The sequence below is a fragment of the Tiliqua scincoides genome, chromosome 7 (assembly GCF_035046505.1).
Source record: "Tiliqua scincoides isolate rTilSci1 chromosome 7, rTilSci1.hap2, whole genome shotgun sequence".
Lineage (NCBI taxonomy): Eukaryota > Metazoa > Chordata > Lepidosauria > Squamata > Scincidae > Tiliqua > Tiliqua scincoides.
Genome location: NC_089827.1, coordinates 40,759,648 through 40,786,337, shown reverse-complemented (window position 1 = coordinate 40,786,337; position 26,690 = coordinate 40,759,648). Strand labels below are relative to the sequence as shown.

Genomic DNA, 26,690 nt, shown 5'->3' with positions numbered 1-26,690 from the left:
AGTAGGACTGGAGAAGAACAAGTTCAGACTCATTCAGCCATGAAGCTCACTAAGGTTGCAATTCTGTACACACTTACCTGGGAATAAGGTCCAGTGAATTCAACAGAGCTTAGTTCTGAGTATAAACACATAGTATCAGGCTACCCACCATATTTTCAGCCTTAAAGTATAAGGCTGTAGTCTGTTGTGCAGTACAATCTTATATGTCTACTCAGAACTAAGTCCTAATGAGATCAATGAGGCTTACTTTCAGGGAAGTATGTACAGTACAAGACTGCAGACTTATACGTTTAAGAAACCCTGTAAAGCACAGTGAATGCTCATGATGCTGTGTTAATAACAATAAAATAAACATAGAGGAAAATTCTCAGATCACCAATTCCAGAGCAGGCATTCTGGTTTTGGTTAGCTTGCAACACTGATTGTATGCCCTGACCACCCCCCTGCAATGTATTTGCAGACATATTGGCTAACAAAATTAATTTTTTTCAATTATTTTTCTCCTAAAGATACCCAGACTTCTGCTGGAACAATGAAACCTATTTCAGCTTCAGAATAAAAATGGGGGTTGATACTCACAGAACAATGATGATTTTTTTTTGTCTTGTTGGCTAAAATCCTTGCTGATAAGTAGAACACTCTCAGTTTTTAACTGCCTCTGTTTTGGAGAATCTCCAATATCATACATTCCCTCGTTGCCTGCTATTGTTCTCAGGCTCCATCCCTATGCATGTTCTTCATGGGAAACCCTATAATTTTCTTCCCTTTCTCCTATTTATGGGTGCAACGGACTCAAACTCCAGATGAAAAGGATATTTTGGATGTGTATCTCCTTCTTTAAGCTTCTCCCACAGCATCTCTTAGAGTCTTGTGAAGATGGCGTAATGATGCAGCAGGCTTCTGCTCGTCACTGTTGTCATGACAACCAAGATGTGGTCCCCTGTGGTAGAGTCACGTAGGTGCAAAGGTAGGACAGAAATTGTGCACTGAAGCTTTTGTGGAGGTTCTAGAAAAGCCACTAGAGGCTTTTCAGTCAACACACTGTCTTTTTTAAAAAAAATGCCTCTCTAGTAAACAACTTGTGGTGTGTGTGTGTTTTTTTTCTTACTGCCCTATATTTGAAGTTTGGGAATTTCCAGTGCAATTCACTTTCGTATGATCCAGAAAGGCAGGCTGAACCCCAGGTGAATTCACCGTTATGTGTGTGAAAATACTACAGGCATTTGAGAACAGACATCTGAGGATTTCTGGGTGAAGTGGAGAGGGGAGTTTTATCAAATCAGAAAAAATCTTTAATACACACTAATAGCATACATAATATCAGTACCACAATCCTATGCAGCTTCCTTGAGAGTAAGCTGCAAGACAAATTGTTTGAAGGTAAGTTGGCCACCTCAGATGTGGTTTTAATGCTTTTATTATTTTGCAGATACAAGTGGGACCTTGGTATCCACTGATCTGACACACCACTGATACCAGGATCCATCTTTAAATGCCTTGTAACAAGGGGGGGGGGGGAAAGCACCAGAATCCAATTTCCTACCTTTGCACCGTTAAACCACACTGGTTGCAAGCTTCTCGGGGTTAAAGATAGTTTTAAAGAACCACTTCCAGGTTTCTTCCTCCTCCATTGTTGCCCCTGAATGCATCGGTACAGTCACTATACCACATTAATCCACTGGATAGGGTAAATAATGGAATCTAATGGAATAGTTTTATTTCATTAGATTCCATGATTCTCCCCATCTAGTGGCTGAATGCAGTATAGCATCTATACCAATGCATTCAGATTCGACAATGGAGGAGCGAGAAACCTGGATGTTTAAAACTATTTTTCCACTGATTTGGTATTCACTGATTTTTTTATCCACTGGGGGTTCTGGAACTGAACCTTAGTGGATAATGAGGCACGACCTGCATTAGAAATACCAGCTTCTTTATCTGCCCCTGCGCCTGCACTTTAACAACAGCTTTATCTACAGTCATGTGCTGGTTAGAATATTTCTTCACATATTTAAACAAAAATTTAGACTACAGGAACACACATGCCAGTGATCTCAGTGGCTGCCTTGCAAATGTGAAATACCCTTTGTAGACACAATGATTTTAAGATTTCTAGCAGAGCCAGCGCATCCATGAGACCAACTGTGGTGGATACTGTTTTGCCAGGAAGTAAAGGTTCTTTTTCGATACAGAGGTCAAATGAGCAAACCAATGGAAGTGGCAAGAGGGACAGACAGACCATCAGAGAGGTTGTCTGACAGAACATACATGTTTCACAATGTATGCAGATACACAATACAGATGACTGACGCAGCAGACTGGCAGGGAGCACCCACCTCTGCTCACTTGCCTCTACTGAAGCGGTTTTCAAACTCTCAGGGAGAATTTGAGCCGATCTAAGTTCTTGTGGGGACAGGGGGGGTGGCAGCGGGGCAATCCCCAGGATTGCACTGCTCAAGTCAGCTGCAGGGGCTTGGGTCCACTTACCCAAGCCTCCTGCAGCCTTCCTGCAGTGCGGGGAGCTCTGCGCAGATGTCTGCATAGCTCCCCGCAGCTTCAGAAGTGAAAGTGCAGCGATCACACTCCACTTCCGCTTTAGCGGAGGCGGGGCGCAATCGCTCTGCTTTTGCTTTCAAAGCTGCGGGGAGCCCTGCAGAAGGTCGTGAAGGGCTCCCTGCAACCCCAGGAGGTTGCAAGAGGCTCAGGTAAGTGAACCCAAGCCCCTGCAGCTCCCCTGAGCGGCACAATCCTGGGGATCGCCCTGCTGCCTCCTCCTTGCCTCCTAGCTGCTCCCGCCCCTTAAGGGGGCAGAGGCCAGGGCCCACAGGCTGCAGTGTCGCGATACCCTAGTCTGAAAAGCCCTGCTGTACTGCTTCGCCTCTTCTTCCCTGTTCTTGGACTGGAAAATAAAGAGGGAGACAAATCAGAAGAGGAGAGGTGCAATGGTCTCTAGCCACCGCTCTCCTCCACATTTCCTCTTTTGCTCCATCCTCCACGTATTTTCCAGTTTCCAATATCTCAAGAGCCTGTGAGACATCGCAAACATTTATCCGAATTCTGAAGCAACTTAGGTGCAGTTTACATGAGGGTTGCTATCTGTCTCTTGCTTTCAAATTCCTACTGCACATGTATCCTCAAAATAACCTTATGAGGCAGTTTTGGTTGAAAGGTGGGGATCTATCTCAAAGCCCCCAGTGAGTTTCATACTCAAGGAGCATTTGAACACTGGTGTCTCCTAGTCCTAGTTCAACTCTCTATTCACAGTTCTATACAGAAGCACAGGGATAAAAGTGATGACTTACCAGATGGCAGCCGATGAAATAAATGCACCCTACTTTCAAAAGCAGTGTAACTCTTACCATCATATGCTGAGGCAAGCAACAGAGGACCACCATCTCCATCATGACCTGCATGTGACCTTCTCAGAGATAACCAGTGTTGGCAGCTGTATGTTGGTCTAGCACAGGGTTCGGCAACCTTAAACACTCAAAGAGCCATTTGGACCCATTTTCCAGAGGAAAAAAAACCTCGGGAGCCACAAAACCCTTTTGACACCTAAAATGAAGATAACACTGCATATATAGTTTTTTTTTACCTTTATGCTCTTATAGGTCCCATTTTTATGAAGTAGCCCCCTCTTGTAGCTTTTAGTTAGTTTTGTCATACATTCTTGTCCTGTGTTTTCAGACACCTGGTCCTCTATGGTGTTTTGCCTGATTCCAAGGCCATTCTTTGCCTGGAAAATTATGCCCACTTTAAGCAAATTAGCTCCCCTTTCCCCCAAAAAATGACCCTGGTTCTGCCCTGCAGTCCTGCTGGACCCCACCTCCAGGGTTGTTCTCCTGTTCAACCTGCAGAGGTCCTCTCTCCTGCCAGCAGCCTCCCACCACTACAGCAGACCCTGGATCGTCAGCAGGTCTTGGGCACAGCAGCCACACTTCAAACTCCAGTGTCTCTAGCAGTCTCTTAGTCACAAAGTCAGTCAGAGTATCCAGGGCAGAGTCCAAAGTCAATAAGCCAAGTCACAGTCCAAGGTCAGATTCCAAAGTCAGAGTAGCCAAGTCAAAGTCCAAAGTCAATAAGCCAGGTCAGATTCCAAAGTCAACCTGCACTCCTTCTATAACCCACAAACCCTTCCTGCCTCAGGTGCCCGTTATATCCCTGAAGGCCCTATTGCCTTCAAGTGGCTGCAGCTGTGCAGCACACTCTGCTGGATGCCCAGGCCTTACCCTCAAAGGGGCCACTGCTGACACCACATCTACCTACTCACCAGATCTTCCTAGATTCCAATACAAGGGGGGGGGGAGCAGATCTCTATACAGACCAGTGCAAAAACAGGAAGAAGGTGGGGGGGAGGGAAGATCTCTATATAGATATCACAGCAAGACCATTGCAAAACCCCTTGCACACAGAACCAACACATGGAAGTTGGGGGGGGGGCAGATCTCCATACATACCAGTGCAAAAACAGGGGGAAAGGTAAGTCAGCCCCAGTAGAGTCAACGGGGCTTCATCCCAGGGATGCATGGACAGGAGCGCAGCCTGCGAGTGGCTCCTCTCCCTGTCTACTCAGAAGTCAGCCCCAGTTATATAATACACTTCCCTCTTCTAGGTCCCACTAAAAATCAGGCCCAGACCCACAGTTGGAGAACAACTGTTTTAGATTGTGCACAGGTGAACTGCTTGTGAAGGATACTGTCATTCTTTACTGTCATTTACTTCTGTACTTCTGTAAATGCCTTTCCACACAATATACCTCTGAACAAGACCATTTAGTACTACTTAACACTGTTCACAAAGGTGCTGCTGAACAAACAAGCTAAGAGTTCAAAACTGCATAAAATAAAAGGCATACTAACAGTGATTACTTCCCAACCATGAAATATGCTTTGGTGCTACATATACAGTATGTTACACATACAGTATACAAACATATACAGAATACCATCTGGTGCAGGGGTCTCCAAACCCCTTTCAAGTTTCCAAATGAAGGAAATGGGGCAGTGAGAGTGTGAGTGAGTGACGGGGGGGGGGGGGGGATGCTGAGTGGGGAGCTTGAAGGCTGTAATCCTGTGCACACTTTCCTGGGAGCAAGCACAATGGGACTTACTTCTGAGGAGACACGCACAGGATTGTGCCCTGAGCTTGGGAGGAGGACAGAGCAGCTGCACTCAATTGCTTGCTTGCTTTTGCCTTGGCTCCGTGGGGTCAGGTTCGTTTACGCACCCCCCCTACACGGGCAGGCGGCTGGGGCTGGGGCTGTGGCTAGGGCGGGAGGGAACGTGCAGTGGCGGAGGCGGTGCGGGCTCTTTGGGCAGGAGGAGCCGTTCACGCCCTCTCCTATGGGGCACAGCCGCAGGAGGTGAGGGAGCTGCGCCCGTGCGCTCTGGCTGGTGAGCAGCGGCTGCTTCACAGGAGGGGTGTGCCCCTCCCCCCATGGCTTGGCCCAGCAGGGAGCCACAGGAGAAGGCTGAAAGAGCCGCTTGCGGCTCCAGAATGGCAGGTTGCCGACCCCAGGTCTAGCAGGACCTTTGGAATGATCCAGCAGAGACCATTCTTAGAGCCCAATCCTATTCTTGTCTACTCAGAAGTAAGTCCCATTAGATTCAATGGGGCTTACTCCCAGGAAAGTGTGGATAGGATTAGGCTGTAAGTTCTTAAATAACCTACTGTTCTGGATTTAGTTGTCCCATGATGTGTAATTTAACTGGCAAATGCTTTTTTAAAAGGACAAATATAGACAGGAAAGAAAATAGAAGTGCCTTGCAAATAATTAATGAGTAAGAAAAAGTTCTATGTTAACAACAGCAAAAGTTTAGAACATTAAAAAGCAAAAGTGTTCAACTTTATTTTAGATTTATTTTTATCTCAACTATTTTTAAAGCTACAACCTCATTCCTTAAGGGTGCAATCCTAAACCCTTATGTCAGTTCTTTCCAGCACTGGCATAGCAGTGCCAATGGGACGTGTGCTGCATCCTGCAGTCGGGTGTCACTCACAGAGGCCTCCTCAAAGTAAGGGAATGTTTGTTCCCTTCCCTCAGAGCTGCATTGCCCTTATGTCAGTGCTGGAAAGCACTGACATAAGGGCTTAGGATTGCGCCCTAAGTGTCTTATGCCCAGTTGCACAAAAATGTGTTTCCACAGTTTTTCTCCACTGCACAACATGTATCCATTTGAATAAACTCTGGCTCTGGAATCCCCTTCCCCTACAGCAGAAGTTCTCAAACTGGGGTGTCGCGATGTCCCAGCCTGAGGAGCTCTGCTTTTGCCCCTTCAAGGGACGGGGAGGGGGGAATGCAGTGATGCGATCCCCAGGATCATGCCACTGGCAGGGGCGACAGGGGCTTCCTTTTCCTCACCACCAGCAGTGGCAGCCTCCTGGGAGTGTGGGGAGTCCCACAGAAGCCCCCGCAGGACTCCCCAAGTCTCAGAAAATCTAAAAATAAAGATTGTGACCCACTTCCTGTTTTGTGGTTGAAAACCAGAAGTGGGTGGCATTTTTAGATTTTCCAATGCTTCCAAGGCCTACAGAGGCTTCCGTGGGGTTTCCCACACCCCTGGGAGGCTGCTGGTGAGTAAATGAAGCCCCTGTTGACCCTGGCAGCAACACAAGCCTGGGGATCATTGTGCGGCTGCATTCCCCACTCCCCTGTAAAAACTTACTGTGGCTCCTAAACTCCAGGAGAGTTTGGGAACTGCTGCCCGACAGAGTCAGTGGATCCCCTCCTGGGTCAGAATGTTGGGTAAGGTTTCTGATTTTATTCCTCTAGCTTCTTGTAAATCTATTTGATGGATAAATTTTTTTAAAAAAATTGCCTTATTTTTTATATCACATTGTTAGCCACTTTGGTCATCCCAGTGATGAGACAGAAAGGCAGAATATAAATATTTTGAATAATGAAATAAAAGGTAAGTATGGAGACCACCATTCCTGTAGAGGGAACAGTAACACAGAAATAACATATTTCCAAATGTTAGTTGATACACAGGTGGGAACATTTTAAAACTGCATATTATAATGGGTTCTGATTAAAAAGATTTGTGTAAAAGAAAGTAGGCAATCCTCTTGAGTTAAAGGGAGATACGGTATTGTGTGGCAAGAGCTATAATTGAGAGACAGAGGACTGGGTATAATACACTGGTTTTCAAACTCCCAATTGTCACAGTTACACATGACTTATTAGGCAAACAGCTAAGATTTTTTTAAAGTATACTCCTAAAAAGAATGTGAGTGTGACAAGCACAGATTTGAAAACACATAATCATGATAGCGATGATGATGATGATGATCATCATCATCATCCCTGTGGCTCTGATCCACCTACTGCCTGTGGACATCTGCTATGCCAGCACCAGCGGCTTCTCCAAGCAGGCCTGAGGTCCTTGCGGAGGTGGTTAATGGGATCAGGAGGCCTCAACTGTGCCATCGGTCATGAAGGGGGGCATAAAAGTGACAGCGGCTAATAGCTGGCAGCATTCTCATCAACTGCCTCATCAGCACAATTTCTTCAGCAAAAGGTGGAAGGAGCGGCGGTGGCACTGAAGTGGCTGGATCCGTGCCAGCACAGATAAAGGGCGATGCTGTGCATGCAGACACACTTCGCTTTCCCAGGCCCAGAAAAGCATCTCTCTCTTTCTCTCTGAGCCTCCTCAGCAGCTCCTTTCCCATGTGGTGGAAATTTTTTACTGAGGCTCCATTGGGCTCAGAACAGCTCAATGTACTGAAAGGAGGAGGGCCCACAACTCTGTGAGGGAGCACACATCTCATTCAGATGTGTATACAGTCTCAGATTCAGGACCCAATTCAATTTTCCAGTGGTGATACAATTGAGCCAGTGCGGTGTGTGCTGCTTTCTGGGATGGAGGGGCAGTCACAGGGGCCTCTTCAACTTCAACATGGAAAGTTGGATAGGATTGGGCCCTCAGTCTCTGGTTCAACTGTTACAGGCATCACAGCATTGCAATAATGGGCAAATCTATCTCAGGTGGAAATAACCCTTGCCAGCTACATTTTATTATCTGCTACATTTTTATCCTGCCCTTCCTCTAGGGCAGCGTTTCTCAAAGTGTGCTCTTAGGAGACCTGGAGCTCCCCTCCAAGGTGTCCAAGAGCACACCATAAGTGGCCACCATCTGATTAGTGCTGCGCCACTCCAGACATGTGCCAGTGCTCTGGGGCTCCCAAGACTCTGTTTAGGAGTGTAAAGGGCACCACAAACCAAAAAGTTGGACAACCACTGCTCGAGGGAGCTCAGGGGTGCATACACATCCCCCCTCCTCACTTTATCCTCACAGTAACTCAGTGAGATAGGTTGGGCTGAGGCAGAGATGGTGTTCCCTGAGTTCCCTGGCGGAAGAGCAGAATATAAATCAATACATTATTATTATTGCTGCAGTTGTTGAATAATTTGAGCCGGCATAATGTAGTGACTAAAAGACCAAGCAGCAAATCAAGACTTCCAGGGTTCAAATCTTGCCTCTGCCATGAACTCATTAGCTGATGCTAGGCACGCCCCTCCTTTTCGGCCTCAGTCTTCCCCATCTACAATATAGAGTTAATAATAGAGGAGTCTTGTAAGAATCAGAACAAAATACTGTAATACATATGAAGTATTTTGCACAATCAGAAAGCACTATGGAAATGCTATGCAATATTAGCTGAATTTCAAACCCACTTTTTATTATAGAGTTCAGGGTGGATGCAAGCTTTGCTTCCTTCCCATTGTACCCTCCTAGCACCCCTCTAGGGTAGGTTAGGTTAAGAGGACCCAAGGTTACCCAGTGAACTTCATCCAGGTTTCCCTGGTACTCCCATTTTCCTGAACATTCAACGCTCCTCACATACATGAATTGAGTAATTCTGAATCAGCGATGTCCTAGTTTACCATCACCAAAATATTCTGAAAGCTACAGGAGCATTCCTGCCCTATGTTGGACCTGACATTTGTATCTGGTTGCATTGTACATGGAAGAGAAAAAAGAGGTTGTGTGTGTGTCTAGTCCAGTGTTACTCAAACTGTGGGTCAGGATCCACTAGGTGGGTCGTGAGCCAATTTCAGGTGGGTCCCCATTCATTTCAATACTTTATTTTTAATATACGAGATGATGCTACCATGGTATGTGACTGCCTTTGGAGAAATGTTGCAGACCTGAACTTTTAACAAGCTACTCTGTTTTTTTGTTTTGTTTTTTTAATGATAGTCAATGGGACTTACTCCTGGGTAAGTGTGAACAGGATTGCAGCCTAGGATTGTCAAAAATGTTCCTGCTTGATGATGTCACTTCCAGTCACGACATCACTTCCGGTGGGTCCTGACAGATTATCATTCTAAAAAGTGGGTCCTGGAGCTAAATGTGTGAGAAGTGAGAACCACTGGTCTAGTCCATAAATCAGGTGAAAGAGGAAATGTCTTTCTGCACATATGGGAAGGGAGTCCTTGTGTAGGAATGTGTGCGTTATTGCTTTGGTCCTTGGGATGGAGTTCACTGCATCGTGCTCTGCTGGCTCATAGTAATCAGGGAGGTAAAACAAAATCTTAGGAGTTTTGGTTTTGTAAAACTCTCAGGATGCGAAGGCAATCTGGAGCTTTAAAGTTAAGCTATAGGTTCAGCAATATCATTCAGTCTTTCTCACTTACACCACTTTGGATTGGAGGTGAGGAGGGAAGCGCATCCATTATATTCCCTGAAGTAAATAAAAGCATTCTCCTTGCATTTTAAAAAAATAGTATATCAGAGAGTGTACTGGGCTAGAACATTTCCCCGGTATGCTAGTTTTCTACATGCAGGGAGATTTTAGCAGGCAAAAACAACATTACTACATTTTTAACTGATGCCTTCTTTGCTCTGTCGGTTTTTTGTGTGTGCGTTTGTTTTCTGCAAAGCTCTAATATACAATATTTACTATGTCAAACACATTAAAAAAACTGTAAATAAAAAGTAAAGGGAAAAAAGTTAAAACATTTATTTAGATTTGAATTGTGTTGGATTGCTCAGTCAGGAGGCAATACCCCACATTTTTATTATGTACAGTCCCTAAATTAATCAGTGTCCCCCACCTTGAACTACTTGGGAAGTCTGTAAGGGGGAAGATGGTGCTTCTACCCTATTCATGGTGGAGCTAGCCTGGTCATAACAGCATCAAGATTTGTGATGGTTTCCTATGTTGGCAAGATGAGTGGCAAACAGTTGATAATTTAGACTGCACAGAGAAGCAGCGTTCTGGCAAGCTCTGCTTACACTTAATGCTGATTTGTAGAACTAAATAACAGGAGAAAAGCTTTTCTCTCCTGGGTGTCTCTAGCGTCATACAGCTGTACAAATATTTTATCATGTGATCCTTGAAGCATAACATTGAAAACCTCTGAACTGTGCCAAGAGGAAAATGTCCAGAAACAAAAGGCTGAAGCCGCCTGAGCTGCCAGGATCCTCCATCCCCAGCAGAGTTTGGTCAGTGGCAGGGGGGAAAGAAAAGCTTTTCAAGATCTCCTTGCAAGCCCCATCCCAATCAAGGGAGAGAATGAGATATCTCCCTCAAGCTAAGGAAAGAAGACACAAGGAGATGGGCAGGACAATGACTGCTTTGTGAAGTTGCTGTGTTATTCCATGAAAGTTGGCACTATCTGTGCCACCATCTGCATGTATTGGGCCTGCTTAAAAGGCTTGTTCCTGGAAGGCAAATGGAAGGGCTCGTGAGGAAAGGGTTAAGCATCCTCTTGTGGCTCTTCTGCTTTCTGATCACAGAAAGCCTCCCTCCTGATCATGTGAGGAGAATGTTACATGCAACACCATTGCATGAACAGTTTGGCTCTTTGCCTGAAGCTGACAGCTCTTCTCCACTTCCCATTGTAGGCTGCATTCATTTATGCTGAAACCGCCCCTGCCTTGCACTAATTCAAAAGGAAAGAGGGGGTTGAAGGAAATGAACCCTAAAAAAAAATCATCCTAGAGCATGCTATCAATAGTTCAACATTCATCACAACAGCTGCCATGTGTCTGAAGCGGCTTAGAGTTTATGTGCGTGCATTAGCATGCATGTGCCCTCCAGAAAAGATGCCTTTGACCCCCATTCAGCAAACTTTGGTTGTAAAATAAGGACTGTGATTTATAATGAGCCAGTCCCTAGAAAACTGGGACTCTCCGTAGCAAACAGGGACAACTGGAATGTGTGCCATACTCAGCAAACATAAGGGAAGCCTGCTGTGTCAAAAAGCAAACCTCATTATTATTAGCAGTAATATTCATGAGATGCCATAACCACAATTTGTGGAAAATAAATCACTAGTTCAGAAAGATAGTGCAAGATTTGTGCGGCGAAGACTCCAAGTGCAATCCCTGGAATCTGTAAAGAGGGCTGGGAAAGACCCCTGCCTGTGGCTCTGGAGACTAGAGCCTCCTGCTAGTCAGCTGGAGACAATCCAGAGCTAGACAGACCAATGATCTGACTCAGGGAAAGACCAATGATCTGACTCAGGACAAGACAGCTCCTATGTCCACAGAATGGAGCCTCCCAACCTGCTCACAACCTGGGATGGGGTTTTTAAGGCACCAATTCCCAGCAAATCATTTCCACTAAATAGCTGCAACTCACCTGGCTGATGGTTTCAAGGCCTGCCTCTCCTCTGGCATTGTCACATATCTTTCCAAGGTGCCTGAAGCCTCCACAATGAAAAGGCCTCTTGCCCAAGACTGATTAACAGCAGTTCCACCCTGTTGCCAGGCTCAAGTTCCAGCTTTATTGTATGTATCTGCTTTCAGCATCTGAACCTTGGTGACCAGCAACAGGTGAATGGCCCTGCCTCTGAGTAACAACAACAAGGAAGGGCAGCTGAACTCCCGCACATCCAAGAAGTCCCAGCAACCGTTCTGATTCTCAAATCGAGTACTGTATATAAGCAATTCATCTGTCACCAGTATTGTGAAGCTAACAGGGCAACAAGAAGCACATTTCTATTCACTTTTTATTTATTTTAATATATATTTTTACTCCGTCTTTCCCCCACTGAAATGGACGCCCAAAGTGGCTGACATAAAATCACATGAACGAAACCATAACATAAACCATGAACAAAACCATAACATAAAAGCCACTGGCATAAAAGCCACTGGCATAAAAACATCCAAAAAATGCAGTGATAAAACATGAAGTTGCCTTGAATCCCTTTCAGTGTGGGAGAAAGGTGGGATAAAAATCCTGCAAAAAACAAAATAAATAAAATCAATACCAGAGGCAAAATATCATTAAAGCACCAACAATACATAAAATATAAGCACCAGAGCATAAAAAGTAGCAGCACAAAAAATAAAAGCAGAAATAAATGATAAAACAAAAGATAGCCAAAGGTGGCAATAAAAGCAGAAATAACATAGTAAACACCAACACAATACAATACAGAAATCCCTACCACTACCCACCAATGCACAACGTGCAGAAACGTCAACAGAAATGAAAAAGTTTTTAGCCCTGCTGGAACACCTCAATGAAGCAGGGCAGTTTGCAAGTTGCAAGGGATTTGCGCTTGCCCATGGGTGCCTCTGGACTGCGCCCTTAGTCACAAAAGTGCTTTAAAGGTCAAAATTAAGCCCAGAAATGAATTGACAGTCAGTGTAGCCACTGGAGCAGCAGTCTAACAAAATCGATCTGATAAGTCCTGGTAACCACACACGCTGCTATGTTCTACACTAAATGTAGCTTCCTAATTGTCTTCAAGGGCAGCCCCATGTAATTCAAAATATAATTCAATCATCATATGTATATTTGTTCAAGTAAGCATTACCTACTCATGAGCTTGCTCTACTCCAAGATGCCTCCATCCATTCCAGAGATATCTTCCAATGACCTAACTGGTCATGACCCCCTCAGTAACCACGGTTATCACAACTTGTGACTAGCCACAGCCCACTATTCTTTGTCTTAAGAATTACAATTCTATCTTCCACATTGCTATACTATTCAACTGCCTTGCCCTAGGTTGCCTTGCCCCTCTGTGACATCAGAGCAGCTAAGCCCATGGAGATCAGTAGTATCATGACTCCTTTGCCTGCCGGTCCCCACTGCAAAATCAAAGTAGCCCAGCTATTGAATTGACTAGCCTATAGCCCAAAACGTTTGCAAAATGTCCATTTTTTTAAAAAGTCAAGAGACACAAAGTGCTGGCACAAAATTCTAAATACGTACAAATCACCTGAGTGGTCCAGAGATATTTCATGGCCTGCTGTGCTAGCAAAACTTTCCCTGAGACTATCCCTCTGGTCTTCAGGTTGCACTGATGCTATTCATGGTACCCAAGCATGCCTGCTGCCACACAACAATCTCGGAAGGGGAGCTCTTACAGGGTTTACTGATAAAACGACTTCATGTGCACAGGAATGCTAAGTGTCACTTGACTGTGAGTGTGGCAGACATTGACCATGGGCACTGGTAAACCTCCCAAAATGGAGCCAACACCTTTGGGCTATTAATGACTTGCTAACCTTCCTCACTCATCCTCTCTAATTTCACTCAAGCTGCAAAAGAGAAGCAGCATTAAGGTGATTTAATATTCCCTGCTCCCAAACCAGACTATTTTAAGGCTAGCACAGAAAATGTTATCAGGTGCATCCTACCATTCAGCTCGTATTTTTGTTTTTAAATAAGGTTCCCAGAACTTAACACTGCAAAAATGGGTTTTTTAATGTTTGGGTAATGGTTGAGGATATTTTGGAAGCCGGTACAGGAAGGACTGAGCAGGACAAGGGATTCAGGCCTGTGTGCTATAGCTCTTTGCTCTCCCCTGTGCTTAGCAGGAGCACTGGCAATTATGCAAGCAAACACATTTGCATCTATGTGCTTCATTCATATAATTTAGATGTGTCATCAAATTCAGCTTCTCTTGACCCAGAATAGGGGATCCTCTATACTCCAAACAATAAATATTCCAAGCAGAACATACACTGCCTTGCCTAAATACATCTACAAACTCTCGTCCCCAGAGCTCGTTTCCCTTACAGTTAAAAGATGGAGGAAGAAGGCCAGTATCAGATTTCCTATAGCTACTTTTCCCATCCATCCCCAGAGTAAACAACCAAGCTCAGAGACAACTAATTAGAAACCTAATCCCAGTTTCATCTGTATCTTACTTTGCTCAAAAAGCAACAAAGAGTCTTGTGGCACTTTCAGGACTAACACATCTACTGGACCATATGTTTTCATGGATTGCAGTCCACTTCATCAGAGGCATGTAGCTGACTGCAGTCCACAAAAACTTCTGGTGTAGTGGATTTGTGACTTTTTAAGATGGTCCAAGGTGGTTTCTGCAAAGGTATTGTGCTACTCTGCACTGAAGAGTCTTCACTGCTTTTGCTACAATAGGAGCTTCGTTTCTCCAGGGTAAAATAGCAGCTGCTGAGGAACCCAATTCAGATCAGGACCATTGGGAGAGGGTAGAGAATTAACACCCATCCCCCCCATGCTATGGGCCCAGTCCAGAAGGGGGCTAACCCTGGAGCTGTTTCTTTAAAAACAAAATCAAACACGAGCATTAAACATATGAGAACCTGATCCTATGCATTTCTACTCAGACGTAAGTCCCCATATAGTCACTGGGGCTTACTTCCAGGTAAGTGTGGATAGGACTGCAGCCTTAGTTGAGCATCTGACTTACAGCATCCAACGTATCTATTGGCAAAATAGTACTACAGAGACCATGAAGAAATGTCCAAGATGTAACCTTGATTGCTTCAATGCTGCAATCTTGAACTAGTTTTCTCTTAAAGCCAGTGGCCTTATTTCCAAACCACCAAGTTTCAGATTGGGATACAGGGACAGAAATTCTTCAACATAAGCAAGACAGAGCAGAAGTGGCTGCTTAATTCCAGAATTCCACCCAGTTATCCCCCAGCAGAAGCAACGGAGTGACAGTACCATCAACCAATGAAACACCAAGATAGAAACATTTCCTCACCAGAATAATCTTTAATTAGCTGATCCTTGCTGGAGCACAGGGCAATGTCTCCTAGCAACAGGAGAGAACTGCCAGCTTTTGTAAAACAGTCTCTCGTTAACCATCTCATGGGTGGCAGGCAGCAAGAGAAACTGAAGCCAAGCCAAAGGCTATCGGTTGTTGCTGGCTCTTTTTGTTTCCGAGTTCTTCCTCCAAACTGTTCCAGCCTTTCTGTTTGTATAACATCAAGAATGTTCTAGGGCTAATTCACACAGGCTGCCAATCCCAGATTTCAAGGGAGAGGAGAACTGGACATAATCAGACAGAATTTTACAAGGCCTCTGTTATGGACCCCTGGGGTTAGGGAGGGTTTCACTGACACACCTCTTTCTTTGGGGTATCAGTGGGTGCCACAAGGAGAGTATCGTAAACTTGTGCCCAACAAAACTTTCAGTTTGGATTAACTTTTTCCTGTGTCAAATGGATTAGAAATTCTGGAAGCTTTTCACCTTGAGCACATTGCTTGGCTTGCTTGCTTGAGCCCACAGAACCTATGGGCTGGTTTGCAGCTATCTTTCTAGAATACACTTGCACTCCTCTACATAAGAACATACGAACAGCCCCACTGGATAGGCCGTAGGCCCATCTAGTCCAGCTTCCCGTATCTCACAGCAGCCCACCAAATGCCCCAGGGAGCACACCAGATAACAAGAGACCTCATCCTGGTGCCCTCCCTTGCATCTGGCATTCTGACATAGCCCATTTCTAAAATCAGGTGTAATTTGTGTACTCTGATTGCACTTTGTGGGTTGGATTTCATATATGAGGTCTTGGTGGTTGAATGGTCCTGCCTTTCTATAGAGCTGGATCAGAGAATTCTTAGGGCCCAATCCCATCTAACATTCCACTGCTGATGCAGCTGGGTCAATAGGGCATGTGCTGCATCCAGCAGGGTGTGTGGGAGGGTGCAGTCATGAAGGCCTCTTCAAGGGAATTTTGTTGCCTTACCTAAGAGCTGCATTGCAGATCCATTGGCATTAGGAAGTTGTCAGAACTGAGCCCTTAGTTTCTTCCACATTTATTAGGGTACTAGCAAAATTATAAAGGAAGGGTAAGGTGGATATAGAAGAATATTGAGGAATGTCTCTTTGCCTTGCACACAAACACATTGCACTCTTCAATGCAACAATGTACCCAACACCATCTTTTATTCTTCCTCATAAGAGTGAATGGCAGCCATTAATTTATATTATTATTTTATGGGCGTACACTAAGAAAAAGGCATCATGATATCTCATATTTTCTGCACTGGTTCAGACATGCATGCTCATCAACTGGCTACACCACATGTGACTTACATATGTGAATGTGCCATCACAGATCAAAAACCAGACAGAGCTTTCACTCCTAGCTTGTGTCTGTAGCATTGCAGTGCTACTTGGGAAGCTGCTCGAGATGCTGCTTTGGTGTGGCAGAGAAGCCATGGCAAGAATTAGACAACAGAGACAGGTTTTAAAGGTATAGAACGGCTGGAAACAGGAGCAGGAATCAAATCAAGGGAGAAGCGTGTCTCTCCCGGCTCCTGACCCAGCTTTTTATTAAGTCTCAAAACACATGATATAAGGCTACGTAATAGGGAAAATTACAAGAGGATGCTGAGATTCATACTGGCTGTAACCAACCGGCTCTCTAGCTTAACCGCAAACACATTCCATAGATATGATTTCTCCATAACATCTTCAAGGCTAGCTCTTTCTATAACCTTCTACTATTTTCCAGAGCACTGGCTTTTTAACACTCAACATATCAACAAAGCGTGTGCGCAGTCGCAGGTGTGCCTGCCAGGTTGCCAAATATGCAAAGACATCTCAAAGCTCAGCTACATGTACATCGCTACATGTGTCACCTTAAAAACAACACTTTTCAATGGAGTCAGCTGACACATTGGGCTGTTAGTTATCAGGTGCTGAGTCATGACTCAGGTGCTGAATCATAAAATGAGGGAGACTGAACAATGTACATGCATGTGTGAACTGGCCCAGTGATTGTTATTGTTAAAGGAAATCTGAATTCTGCTAAAAAAAAAAGATACCAGGAAGTAAACAATGCCTTGTTTACTTAGGAAGTAAGAGAACCTGACAGTTTTTATACTTTTGCTGCTGTAGTTCAGTCTTGGTACCCCCTCTTAACACAACATGCTATTCAGAACAGTACACCAAAGAACAACCATAAAGTTAATTCCTTATGTCTTAACACTTCATCCTCCCGTTATGCAAGTCCTTGAATCACTTGAGCTAATGAGGAGCACAGAGAATCATATTTCTTTTTCCTAATGCAAGGGTGGGATCTTGCACAGTCATTTTTCCTCATATAATCCCTGTGGTTCACTAATGACTTCTACATGTACAAAACAAGAGCCCTTCTTAGGATACTGTAGCTGAGACCCAATTCATCCATGTCAAATTATCTGAATACATGCTCTGGCTGAAGAGGCATCTTGCTGGAGCAGGCCAAGGGCCACCTAGTGTAGCAATCTCTGCAAGGATCTCAGCACTCAGTGGTACAACCAAAATTGGCCAGTGGTCCCCTGTGGATCAGGACCCAATTTTTGGTGGGCCACAAAACTGACAAGCTGACAGAAAATGTACTGAGCTCCACAGAAACAGAAATGGAGTAGCATATGTGCGTTTACTCAAAAGTAGGCAGTCGTGCCTCAGTCCACTTTGAAGGACAGGTTGAGGGGAACACAATGCCCCCAGAATTGTCCCACTCTGATGAACACAGGCCCCAACAAACTCTTGAGAAGAAAGCCCCCACCCCCAGCTGACAAGGAAAATGTACTGAGCCCTATGGAACTGAGCCACATGTGTGCATTTACTCACGTGTAGGCAAACGTGCCTTGACTTTTATTGAAGAGCAGGCAAAGGGGAACACAAGGTCACCAGAACGGTCCCAATCCGATGAACATGGAGCTCAACAAAAACTCCAGAATGTGCCTCCCCCACCATATTAAAAAGGATAAAAACAGGCTTGAGCAGCTGGTAAACTTTTTTTTTTTAGTTTCATAAAGCTACATGGATTCCAACAGAGTGACATTTTAAAAAGTGGGTCCCGGTGCCAAAATGTTTAGGAACTATCTGGACTAAATGTTTGGACTATCTCTTTCTCTGCCCACCTGCCCATTGTGGTTACCTGACTGGAATTCGCCTTCACCGTTTCCCTTCTCTCACAGTCAGTTGCTTTTCCTAGCTATGTCTGTTTGGTTCCTATACATAGCAACAAGAAGAGGATGTCTGCCTACTTGTTTTAAGTCCAACTCATGATAAAATAAGTACAGGAACTAGCTGACCATCTTCAGGGTCAGGTACTATACTGCTTTTTTAACTAGTTCTTATACACAAGAGGTTTCACACTAGCTGTGTCATTTCACTGACCAACACATGCTAATAAAATAGAAACTCCAAGTCCTGCTGCAAAGCACCCACACACTGTCATTTAATAATGCAGCTGAATGGAGATAGACAAGGCTACCTTTGCTCCAGGCTCTTTGCAGGCATCTGAACATAAGGCCACAGGGGAAGGAGATATAAACAGACTGGCAAAATACCACTGAAAAGGCTGCACTTAGCAGCAGCAAGGGGGAAGCAACCCAAGTCCCCCAGACCCTATACAGTACATTCAGCATACTAGCTCATTAGTGCAGTTCATGATGAAAATCTTAGCTTATACAGAGAAAGGGCTGTAGCTCTGCTTTACATACAGAAGGTTCCTGGTACCATCTCTAAAGAGGGATGGAAAGGACTTTTGCTCAAAACCCTGGAGCACCACTGCCAGCTGGAGCAGACAATCCTAAATTAGATGGACCAAGGCTCTAACTCAGGATATAAGGCAGCTTCATATGCTCAGTATATGCTAGTTTAGTGATATTATCTGTTCTCCTATTTACCATGGAGGGACAATGACTAACAAGTAGAGTCTCCAGTATGTAGCCTTGAAACCAGTTCAAACATTCCAAACCAGCAGGATGAAACACTGCACCTGGGAACAAAGGCTGCAATCCTAACCACACTTTCCTGAGAGTAAGTCCCATTGAACGAACTAGGACTCACTTCTGAGTAGACCTAGTTAGGGTTGTGCCCAAAGTCTCCTTGGGAGACTCAAAGAGGAGGGTGCTAGCAAGCTCTATGGCAGACTTCCACAATCCGTACCTGCTCTGTGTGCTGCACTCACACCACTCTGGTTCGTGCCTGTTGCCCATCTATGGTTGCTGGCATTGCTGGCTCTCCTCTTCGACTTGGGGAGCTGTACTCTTTGTTTCGCTTCAGACTCTCCGCTGCGAGGCCTTGCCCCTTCCAGCTCAAAGTCTTACGTTGCTAATCTCCAATTAACAGCCCACTGACACAGAAGAGGCCAGGAGCTGGAAAGACTCTCTGCCTCCAGCGCTATGGCCCTGTGACCGGATACTGTTCCAATCTGGATTACTGCTTGAGGCGATTTGCCCAGGAAGCCCTGCTGCAGGTGCATGTATTTCTAACTCTCCTTGAGCTGCAGTGGGTGACATTAAAAACAAACACACACAATTATCGCCTAGCAGCTAATGGCATAACCAAGAATTCGGGTTTTCCTTCTGCTCACTGATTCTCTCAGAGGCTTCTCTGAGCTCCTCCAGTTCAAAAAAGATTTAGCAGAGATGCCAAAGGAGCAGCAAAGTCTTACAAAACGCACTGGAGGAAAGAATGCCTTCCATACATGGCTAGATGAGAGAGAGAGAGAAAGAAAGAAATTCAATATAAAAAGAGCAACTTGGAATAAACAAATAGGAAACATTTATTATTATCATTATTAGGAATATTTATACACCACTTTTCAACAAAAAGTAGCTCACAAAACATACTGTGAAGTTTGACTGATCTTCTATGAATTTTCCCCTGCAAGTAGAAAACTAGATGTCAAGAGGAATGGTTGTAGCCTAGCCGTCTCCCCGACGTGCTAATTTTCCATAAGAAGGGATTGTTTGAGGACATGACAATTATGTGAACCACCACCTGCAGTTTGACTTGGTACAGCCTAGACACAGGAATACCATCTTAGCAAGAATGTAGGTAATCTCAGATACTGGGATATATACTCTTGCTGAGGAATGAGCCTCCTGATTTACATTAAAAGGGACATAAAAGTACAGAGATCATTAATGATTAGTTAGTATCCCCTGCTGTGCATTACATTTCTGTTCTGGACTGGTTTCCTTACCTGCTTATAATTTTTATAGCATACACTGTATTCATATTTCAGGAGTTCTATCCATAATGCACAAGAAAAACATCTTAGCAGCAGAGTTTGTTCCCTCATGTTTTGTGAAGACAGAAATTATGTGCCCAAACAAACGGCATCCAGCCTTGTTTGTTTGTCAAAAATAAGTATGTTTGAGGAAAATGAAAGAGCAGGGCATGTGCAGGGTGGGAGTGGGGAAGAGAATCTGGAGGATGCAAAAAGCAATAACAAGTAAATTCTCAAAACCTAATAAGGGAATGTTGTTTTGGATAAATATGATGCATAATTTAGTTTGCTTCTCATCGAAAACCGAAATGCAGAGTTTACACATGAAGCTGCCTTATCCCACGTCAGACCATCTAACCTCCTACAGTACTGAAGCTTTCCTCAAAACTCTCCAGCAGAGTTCTTTCCTAGTCCCTGGTACTGGAAATCCTTTAGGCTGGAGGAATTAACCAAAGGAAGTACTGTACATCTGTGGAGGAAGGTGAAACACTCAATGCACAGTTAATTCATAGAACCCAATGGCACAGGACATGAGGATGGTCACTAGTTTAGCTGGCTTAAAAAGGGAATTAGACAATTACATGGAGGAGGGGAGGTCTATCAATGGCTGTCAGTCATTGTGGAAATTCCATGTTCAGAGGTGCTACACATCTGAATATCAGTGGGGGGGGGGGGAAGGAGGTAGAAGTACAGGAGAGCAACTATCTTCATGCCCCAACATGGGGTTCCCAAAAGCAATAATGAGAAGCAGGATGATGGACCTTTGGGTATAATCCAGCAGGGCTTTTCTGATATTCTTCCCAGGGAATTGAACTTGGCACTTACTGAAGTCAAAGCACACACTCTACAACTGAACTATGGGGCCAGCACCAACTGAGGGTCAAATTCCTTTGCCACATAGCCATGTCAGATGTGGGTATCAGTGCTTGTGGTGAGCACTGAATCTATGGCATAGCAATCATCTGAGATTCACCACACCCTTTTTGGTACCCTGCACATTTTGGCCCACCGATGTGGTAAAGAATTGGACTGTTTATAATTTCGCTATAAACAATAGCAAAGGAACATATGAAGTCAATTTATCCTGAGTCAAACCACTGGTCCATCAAGCCCAGTATTGTCAATTCCAGAGGTTCTCAAACTTTTTGGTCTCCAGGGCCCTATACATGTCTAACCAGAGTCTCAGGGAGCCTTACTGGTGCATGTGCAGAGTCTTGGGAAGCCCTAGAGCAGGGGTGTCCAAAGCTTTTGGCAAGAGGGCCACATCATCTCTCTGACATTGTGTCGGGGGCCGGGGGGGGGGAAGAATTAATTTACATTTAAAATTTGAATAACTTTACATACATTTACATAAATGAATATATTAAAGATGAACTTATATAAATGAATGAAGGTCTTGCAATAGCTCAAGGCCTATAAAAGGCCTTGCACAAAGCAAGGCTGGCCTTTCCTTTTCTGCCGCTACTGCACCACAGATTTGAAACAGCAAGCAGTGGAGGGAGCCCTCATCCCACAGCTCACGCGAGAGGTCAAACAGTTGCCCTCATGCTGAGAGCAGTTGCAGTGGGCCAGTGTGGGCTCCAACAAATCACCGGAGGGCCAGAGGCTCATTGGAGACTGGGAGCTCCCTGAGGGCTGCATTGAGAAGCCTCGAGGGCCGCAGGTGGCCCCAGGGCCAGGGTTTGGGCACCCCTGCCCTAGAGCAACAGTACATGCATGAGGTGGCACAGAGCTCAACAGATGGTGGCCACTTATGGTGTGCTCATGGAGCCCCTGAAGGATTCTCAAGGAGCTCCAGGGCTCCCTGGAACACACTTGGAGAAATACTAGCCTACTCTAACTGGCAGTGATTCTCCAGGTCTTGGGAGGAGGTCTTTCCCAGCATCTTATATCAGAGAGCCTTCCAAGTGGAGCTACCAGGGATTGGACTTGGGATGTTCTGCATGCTAAACATGTGCTGAGCAAAGGAGCTATGGCCCTTCATGAAAGAAACAAACTGTTTCTCTTTAGCATTCTAGATTTCATTAACTATTTTCACCCACAGCACTGAAGAAAGCAGAAATGTGCATTATAGTTCACATGTGAAAATACTAATAGAATTTCTGCTTCTTGGGATTCTTCCCTAGGCCACTTTCACAACTGAAGAGTTGAGAAATTGGGGGTTATTTGGGGGAAGGGGTTGTCTGCTTTGCATTTCATGCATTTGTTAGGTGAATGCATGTTTGATTTAAAAGGGGCTCTCTTCCACTTTCTATTCCACAGTAACAACTTTCCCCAGGTGAGACATTTCAGTCTAAAAAGCAATCTTGTTGACCCTTGTGCAATGCCCACCCCCAGGAGGCACAACCTCCAACACAGAGGCACAGATACCTTAGCTGCAGCTGTGGTATTCCAATGCCAGTGAATTTTGATTCAAAAAGAAACATTGGCCTGTTCAATCATGCCATGTGGTTATGCCGTTAGTGATGGTTACTTGCTTGGATTCAAATACAACCATATCAAATTACTACTATAGGAGGCAATTATGGAAGTTGAAGACAAGAATTTGGTCATTTACAGCTCCACACTGCACCCTATAGGCTTCAAGGCGGAAGTACATCAAACATTTATCCTAGTACAGTAGAGGAGGCCTGATCTATTGTGCTGTGGGTGCCACTGATTTCCTTGGTAAAGTGGGTGCTTGGCTCTCTCCTACTAAATCAAGAAGACAAAAATGAATGAATTTGGTCCCAAGGCATGGTCTGATAGTACCTGATGCAGCGTTAAAGGAGACAAATCCACCTAGGAAATACACTGACCTGAGTTCCATCAAGGAAGGAAGGAGGATAGGATATATAAATAAACAACTTAGGCAGGGTGGGCTTTATATAACTAAGTACAGTAATGATGCAGTTTTTTGAATAAGAAATAAAAAGACTGTGCCATGACACCTGTTATTGAATTACCGAATATTCAGACCATGGAATACAAGCTTGTAACTTACAAAGAATGCTTCTTTAGGCACAGGTGGATTACAGCTGTATCAGGCAGTTCTCTCCAACTGAAATCTATGGAATTTAAAAGTGCTTAATATTGGCTGGCACCCCTGGGGGCTGGGGGATAAGAATAGGCCTTCAGTTTGGCTATACTTGTCGTAAGAGGCAACTAAACAGCCACCGGGTAGATGGGACTCGTCAGCCTGGGAAGGCAGCTCATCTGAGAGAAGGAAAACTCTGATCCCAAACCTCCACTGCCTTGTGGCTACATCCAGTTATGGAAAAGGCTTCAGGAGTCAATCTCGAGGCAAAATCCAGAGCCGGAGTCCCTGAGGCAGTTCATGGCTGAACACAGTCACGTTCTGGCAACTCCTGCGACGCCGCTGGAACCAACCGTATTGGCTTCTGCCTTTCCATTGGACCATTTCAGCGACATGGAGAGGGGGGATTTGCTGCATGGGTAGCAGTCTGTCCTCCATATCTACTTTGCCCAGGCTTTGCGCACTGGAGAGGACACTGTTCCAGAACCACTATTCAGAGTGTGATACCATAGTCTTCCGAGACTGAAGGATGCCAACAAATGTTGGCTAGATCGTGCCCATATGTCACATTTCAGTAATATAAATGTGTATATTTTTGTCAGAATGTTACTGCAAAATGCACAGTGGCAAGTTGTTGGAGAGTCATTCCTCAAGACAGTCTGCCACCCAGATACAAACTGTTGGAAAGAAAGCATCAATATTCAGCACACACTAGTGACTAGTAGAACTGATTAAAAAATCCAGTTATTTCATATTCTCTAACTAAAATATTCAGAGTGAGAGAATATGAAATAACTGGATTTTTCAATCCGTTTCAATAGTTGCAGCGCCTGTTTTTCTCAATATGTGCTATTGATGTGCAACAAATTTGTATTGAACCTTGTTTGAATATTCCACTTTGCTGAATATACCACTCTGAACGGTCAAGATTCTGGACATGAACCAAACAAAATTGATCATATTTTCAGCTCTACTAATTTCAGTGGGGAAGATAAAGATATACTTAAACCTGACCCACAGAAATGATTTTAAAATACTTCACTTTGGCTGGATCATGCTTATCTTATTTGACATGCCACCAGCCTATACAACACAGCCAACTCAGGGCCCAATCCTACCCAATTTACTAGTGCAGCTGTGCCAATGGGGTGTGCACTTCATCCTGAGGTGGGGAGGCAATCACAGAAGCCTCTTCAAGGCAAGGGAATATTTGTATATACTTACCTCGGGGCTGCCTTGCAGCTGCACTGCTGCTAAAAAAGTGGATAGTATTGAACCCTCAGTAGGTTTTTCACTGCCACATGAACGCTTTTTGTTTTGAACATTAAACACCAGTATCTGCTTTCCTCTATTAAAAATTGCAATTTTACTTATTGATTGGAGGATTTTTTAAAAATCCCACTTCCCATCCAGGGAGCATATGAGCTGGTATACATTGCACTGCCATGCTATAGAAATGCTCTTGCAGTTGCAGCACCATCTGTGTATGTTCACCCAAAAATGTCCCACTGTATTCATTGGGACCTACTCTTAGGTCAAAGAGCATAAGATTGCCACCTGAATAAACAGGTTTGTGTGCATTTAAAGATCTGCCAACATTAAGCATTTTAAGTCCCACTGATTTCACTGGGGATGCTTTTCAACCAGGTTCTATTTGTGTGTTCACTCAAAACCTTTACTGAATTCAGTGGGACAATCCCTATTAAGCATGCATTGGGCCTGCAGCCTTAAGTCATCTGCCACTGAATTCCATGAGCAAACTTTTGGCGTAAGTGTGCCCTTGCTGTTTAGCAGCAATGTAGTTTTCCCCAAGCTAAAATACATACCTGAAAAGTTTCATTCCCTCCCTCCGCACTGGAAGCTGTATGGTTGAAAGCAGGCATGGGGTTAATTTTAGGAGCTCACCTACCTCCTCAAGTTGTATTGCCTCCACCTGAGACAAGTAGATTCTTTTCAAATCCAGATCCTTTCCCACAGGAAGCAATCCCCAATGAAATCATGCTCTCTCCTCCTAGTCAACAAACAGTTCTGGCTACCTTTCAGGCAGAAACATGCTTGAGCAGGTTGTTTGCAAGCTCTGCTTACCATATATCCAGCTTCTGCTCATTGTCTTCCGCTTCTTCATTCATTCACACCAGGGCAAAAGCCTTCAGCAGTTAGCAACTGTCAACTTTGAATCCTTCTCCATATTTGGGAATTTGTGTTGGGCACAGGCTGGTAGAAGTGGGTTTTTCCCCCTTCGTGCATACTGGGAATTGTAGTTCCTAATGAAGGACTTTTTGCACATGCTTAAGCAGACCAATAGCAGTATGGAAAACTGGATTTCTTAAATAGTTTTGCTTTGGATTGGCAGTTGCCCTCCTCTTTATTTTCTCGTCCCACTTCTAGCTATTCAGACAGCCTGAAATAGTTTTGAGACCAGTCAACTAGTTTATCTCTGTACGTTAGGCTCCAACTGTCTCTGTTCATAAGGGCCAGTCCCTAGTTTTGTTTCCTACCCCTGATAAATCACTACCTCTGCTTTGGTCTTTGGGGGATGACATTTGTTTGTGTGAGTTGCTAGAGTTGTAGGACTGCATGGTTGAACTCCCTCCCCAGAATCTTTCAAAGTTACATCTGAGTGAAAGCCTCACTCCTCTTCCCCCTGGTGCCCAGGTGGATGAAAATAAGGTACCATGCCATACAGAGCTTCCTACTTCACACAGCTGCAGTTGCCAGGCAATTGTGGTCCTGTGCACTCCGCCACCAGGGACCACAGTATGAAATGCTGCCCTCCCCTATTCCACACCGAGGGGAGGCCCTCAGAGCCTGGTCTGAGACACCTGGGGGGCTGCAGCAGTGGGGCCTTCAGAGTTGCCACCCATCCACCTACCCTGGATACTCATGTGTGGTGTGCGGTGGCTTCTCCTCCTCCTCATTTTCAGGCCAGGGGGAGCTGCTTTTTTTAAAAAAGGGATAGATGCGGGTGGTACTCAGAGCAGCCACCAGCCTCTCCCTTTAAAAACAAGGCAAAAAATATGGGCACTGCTAGGAGAGTGCATGGGCACTGCATGGGCACTGCATGGGGAAGTGGATGGTGGTGTGGTGCTGCCCCCTCCAACATGCCACCTGGGGCATTTGCAACTGTCCCCCCGCCCCCACCCTGGTATGCCAGTGCTACTAACTAGGGTATATTTTGAACTGTTTATATCCTGTACAACAGTGTTTATGTTCTTATGTTTCTCAAACTGTGGGTTGGGACCCACTAGGTGGGTTCTCATTCATTTCAATATTTTATTTTGAATATATTTGACTTGATCTTACCATGGCATGTGACTGCATTTAGGGAAATGTTGCACATCTGTACTTTTAACAGGCCACTCTATATATGCTTTTAACAATGATAGTAAATGAGACTTACTCCTGGGTAAGTGGGGGTAGGATTGCAGCCTAGGATTATTGAAAATTTTCCTGCTTGATAATGTCACTTTT

General features: G+C 44.6%; 1 protein-coding gene across 14 annotated transcripts in view; it reads right to left on the bottom strand.

The window, feature by feature from the left end:
* Nucleotides 1-25,340, bottom strand: part of MICAL3 (microtubule associated monooxygenase, calponin and LIM domain containing 3) — a 257,846-nt gene extending 232,506 nt beyond the window's left edge. For 12 of the 14 annotated variants that reach the window (XM_066633717.1, XM_066633708.1, XM_066633721.1 and 9 more), the window contains exon 1: nucleotides 13,183-13,309. The gene's annotated coding sequence lies outside the window, so the exon portion shown is untranslated. Of the gene's footprint in view, nucleotides 1-13,182; nucleotides 13,310-19,134; nucleotides 19,472-25,304 lie in introns of those variants that run through there. The other 2 variants (XM_066633712.1, XM_066633713.1) reach the window with 2 other exon arrangements.
* Nucleotides 25,341-26,690: the final 1,350 nt, after the last annotated feature.